Source organism: Capricornis sumatraensis, chromosome 16 (genome assembly GCF_032405125.1).
Source record: "Capricornis sumatraensis isolate serow.1 chromosome 16, serow.2, whole genome shotgun sequence".
In the NCBI taxonomy this organism is placed as follows: Eukaryota; Metazoa; Chordata; class Mammalia; order Artiodactyla; family Bovidae; genus Capricornis; species Capricornis sumatraensis.
In genome coordinates, this window is record NC_091084.1 from 14,463,428 (window position 1) to 14,468,434 (window position 5,007).

Below are 5,007 nucleotides of genomic sequence, written 5' to 3' on the forward strand. Positions count from 1 at the left end.
TGCTGCAATGAACATTGGGGTACTCATGTCTCTTTCAGTTCTGGTTTCCTCGGTGTTATGCCCAGCAGTGGGATCACTATGTCATAAGGCAGTTCTATTTCCAGTTTTTTAAGGAATCGCCACACTGTTCTCAATAGTGGCTGTACAAGTTTGCATTCCCACCAACAGTGTAAGAGGGTTCCCTTTTCTCCACTCCCATTTCAGCATTTATTGCTTGTAGACTTTTGGATCACAGCCATTTTGACTGGAGTGAAGTAGTACCTCATTGTGGTTTTGATTTGCATTTCTCTGATAATGAGTGATGTTGAGCATCTTTTCATGTGTTTGTTAGCCATCTGTATGTATTTCGTTAAATTCAAATGAACTAAATTCTCAAATCAGCAGACATAGAGTAGCTAAATTGATAACAAAAAAAAACAAAAAAAAAAAAACAAAAAACACCTAGACGCCCATCAGCAGAAGAATGGATAAGAAAGCTGTGGTACATATACACAATGGAGTATTACTCAGCCATTAAAAAGAATATATTTGAATTAGTTCTAATGAGGTGGATGAAACTGGAGCCTATTATATAGAGTGAAATAAGCCAGAAAGTAAAACACCAATACAGTATACTAAAGCCTATATATGGAATTTAGAAAGATGGTAACGATAACCCTGTATGCGAGATAGCAAAAGAGACACAGATGTATAGAAGTGTTTTGGACTCTGTGGGAGAGGGAGAGGGTGGTAATATTTGGAAGACTGGCATTGAAACATGTATAATATCATATATGAAAGGAATCGCCAGTCCAGGTTCGATGCATGATACTGGATGCTTGGTGCTGGTGCACTGAGATGACCCAGAGGGATGGAACGGGGAGGAGGGAGGGGGTTCAGGATGAGGAACATGTGTATACCTATGGCAGATTCATGTTGATGTATGGCGAAACCAATACAATATTGTAAAGTAAACCATGATGATGTGATCACTAATCTAGAGCCAGACATCTTGGAAAGTGAAGTCAAGTGGGCCTTAGAAAGCATCACTACAAACAAAGCTAGTGGAGGTGATGGAATTCCACTTGAGCTGTTTCAAATCCTGAAAGATGATGCTGTAAATGTGCTGCACTCAATATGCCAGCAAATTTGGAAAACTCAGCAGTGGAAGCAGGACTGGAAAATGTCAGTTTTCATTCCAATCCCAAAGAAAGGCAATGCCAAAGAACGCTCAAACTACCGCACAATTGCACTCATCTCACATGCTAGTAAAGTAATGCTCAAAATTCTCCAAGCCAGGCTTCAGCACTACGTGAACCTTGAATTCCCTGATGTACAAGCTGGTTTCAGAAAAGGCAGAGGAACCAGAGATCAAATTGCCAACATCTGCTGGATCATGGAAAAATCAGGAGAGTTCCAGAAAAACATCTATTTCTGCTTTATTGACTATGCCAAAGCCTTTGACTGTGTGGATCACAATAAACTGTGGAACATTCTGAAAGAGATGGGAATACCAGACCACCTAACCTGCTTCTTGAGAAATCTGTATGCAGGTCAGGAGCAACAGTTAGAACTGAACATGGAACAACAGACTGGTTCCAAATAGGAAAAGGAGTACGTCAAGGCTGTATATTGTCACCCTGCTTATTTAACGTCTATGCAGAGTACATCATGAGAAACATTGGCCTGGAAGAAACAAAAGCCGGAAACAAGATTGCTGAGAGAAATATCAATAACCTCCAATATGCAGATGACACCACCCTTATGGCAGAAAGTGAAGAGGAGCTAAAAAGCCTCTTGATGAAAGTGAAAGAGGAGAGTGAAAAAGTTGGCTTAAAGCTCAACATTCAGAAAATGAAGATCATGGCATCCAGTCCCATCACTTCATGGGAAATAGATGGGGAAACAGTGGAAACAGTGTCAGACTTTATTCTTTTGGGGTCCAAAATCACTGCAGATGGTGACTGCAGCCATGAAATTAAAGGACGCTTACTCCTTGGAAGAAAAGTTATGACCAACCTAGATAGTATATTGAAAAGAAGAGACATTACTTTGCCAACTAAGGTCCATCTAGTCAAAGCTATGTTTTTTCCTGTGGTCATGTATGGATGTGAGAGTTGGACTGTGAAGAAGGCTGAGTGCCAAATAATTGATGCTTTTGAACTGTGGTGTTGGAGAAGACTCTCGAGAGTCCCTTGGACTGCAAGGAGGTCCAACCAGTCCATTCTGAAGGAGATCATCCCTGGGACTTCTTTGGAAGGAATGATGGTGAAGCTGAAACTCCAGTACTTTGGCCACCTCATGCGAAGAGTTGACTCATTGGAAAAGACTCTGATTCTGGGAGGGATTGGGGGCAGGAGGAGAAGGGGACGACAGAGGATGAGATGGCTGGATGGCATCACGGACTCAATGGACGTAAGTCTGAGTGAACTCGGGGAGTTGGTGATGAACAGGGAGGCCTGGCGTGCTGCAATTCATGGGGTGGCAAAGATTCAGAGACGACTGAGCGATTGAACTTAGCTGAACTGAAAATAAATATATTTATAATAAAAAAACAAGAACAATGGCAAAAATAAGACATACATGCTGCCTACAGAAGACAGTGAATTATTTGAGTAGTGGAATGGGAGCCAAACAGAGCCAATAATACTTACTTCTTAAAATCTTTTGAAACTAGTGTTTTTGTTTTATTTGGCTTTTATTTCATAATCATAAACTTAAGTCTGTAATACAGCTAAACTTAGAGAAAGATAAGGAAAATATGGAACTCAAAGAACTGCAATGAGAACAAAGATTATAGGATATTTTGAGCATATGGAATTGAAGGTTTGCTCTCATGAACTATAAAAGGGATGTTTTGATGGTTAAGACAAAGCAAAAGTCAAATTTATTAGATTTGTCTACAGTCAGCAATGGTGATCTTCTTTTACCATGGTTTTACCATTCCTGGACTCAAAGCACACCACAGCTTCCACAATATTCATGCTTTCTTTCACTTTGCCAAAGACTACAAGCCTGCCATTCAACCAGTCGGTCTTGATAATGCACATAAAAAACTGGAAACTGTTTGTCTAGGGGCCAATGTTTGCCATGGACAAGGTACTCGGACCCATATATTACAGGATGAATTTTTCATCAATTTTCTCCCCATAGATGAACTTACCACTAGTGCCATTATGGCATGTAAAGGCTCTGCTCTGGCATATAATTATAAAAATTATTCTGTGAAGGCAGGATCTTTTATAATTAAATCCTCTCGCCCCAGTGCTCAGAAAAGAAAGGTTTTCTGCTGTCTTTGAAAGTTTGAAAGAGATGCAGCAGAAGGACTGGCTGTCAATGGCAATATCAAAGAACTTATGGGGACTGACCATGGTTGTGCAGCACAGGAGTCTGTGGGCTGGCAGTGTCTGCAAGGCCTGGAAAAGTGAAGGTGCTAGTGTCTCAGTTGTGTCCAACTCTTTGAGACCCAATGGACTGTCCGTGGAATTCTCCAGGTGAGAATACTAGAGTAGGTAGCCATGCCCTTCTCCAGGGGATCTTCCTAATGCAGGAATCAAGCCTGAGTCTCCCACATTACAGCCAGATTCTTTGCCATCTAATTCTTTACCACCACCAAATCCCCATGCAAGCCCTGTAGGCCATGTTAGAGAGACAATTCCTTTTCACTTTTGCTGCCAATAGAGTGGTCCAACACGGGGGAAACATGTCTTAAAATAGCTGTTACAGTGAAAGGGTAAAAGGGAAAATGAGGGGAAATACCCTGAAAATATTCACTATCTGTACATTATATCTCACACAGAGCTACTACTACATTTTTTTGTTGCTTGTTTGATTTATTTTCTCTTGTTTTATTCAGTTTGAGCTATTTTTGTGTGCGTGTGTTTGTATGACTTGAATCTGAAAGAATCCTGACAGGAACACATTAATGACTATAAATTTCTAAATATTATTTGAAACTTTGGACTGCATTATCAAGAAATTTGGAGATTTTAATCCTGAGCAGAGAAACTCTAAGAGAATTATCAGGACAGAGTGGTCTCATTGGGTCCTGGAAATTATTCTCTGACAAGCTGAGATATAACGACAGCATTATGGCTGTTGGAAGTGAAGTCAACTGAGTTTCCCATTCTACCACTTCTTCAGTGCATCCTGATCTTCTGGTGTAGTTAAGTGGAGCCAGATAAGACTTAGGAAACTGGATCAGATAGCCAGTGATAACTATAAACCTACTGACTGCCTTATATTATGTTTTGTGACAATTCTGTTAGGATGTGTTAAACATGATTATTAATTTCTAATTTGTGTGAAAACAAATTTAGATTATAGGATCTTGCTCTTAAATGAAATAACCAAAAGGTCTGCTTCAATTTATTTCTATTATTATCAAGGACATTTATATTCAAGAGACTAATTTTTGTGTGGAGGATACAGTAGTAAGAAAAAATAGTTATAGAACTTACAATCAAGTGGAAAAACAGAAAATGAAACGAATAAAGTATATAAGGGGTTGAGTTTTCCACATCTATTCCAATTTTCTTCTAATGGCTTTTCTGTACAGATTCTAAAATTAATAGGTGCATTTTCTAGTCTATCTTGATGTTAGGGATTTAGATGTAAATGAAGCTCAAATCAAATTTGTTGCTGTTGTTCAGTCTACTGAGTTATGTCCTATGCTCTGAGGCCCCATGGACTGCGTACAGCAGGCATCCCTGTCCTTCAATATCTCCCAGAGTTTGCTGGAACTCATGCCCACTGAGATAGCATTGATAGTGATACTATTTAACCATCTTATTCTCTGCTACGCTCTTCTTTTGCCATCGATCTTTCCCAGCATCAGGGTCTTTTGAAATGTCAGCTTTCCACATCAAGTGGACAAAGTACTGGAGATTCAGCTTTAGCATTAGTCTTTCCAATGAATATTCAGGATTTATTTGCTTTAAGATTGGATGGTTTGATCTCTTTGCAGTCCAAGTCTTCTCCAGCACTACAGTTCAAAAGCATCAATTCAGCTCTCAATCTTCTTTATAG

At 39.6% G+C, this 5,007-nt stretch overlaps 1 pseudogene; it reads right to left on the reverse strand.

Annotated features, from left to right (window-relative positions):
• Window positions 1–2,869: 2,869 nt before the first annotated feature.
• On the reverse strand, window positions 2,870–3,375 carry LOC138092879 (peptidyl-prolyl cis-trans isomerase A-like; annotated as a pseudogene).
• Between the last annotated feature and the right edge of the window lie 1,632 nt (window positions 3,376–5,007).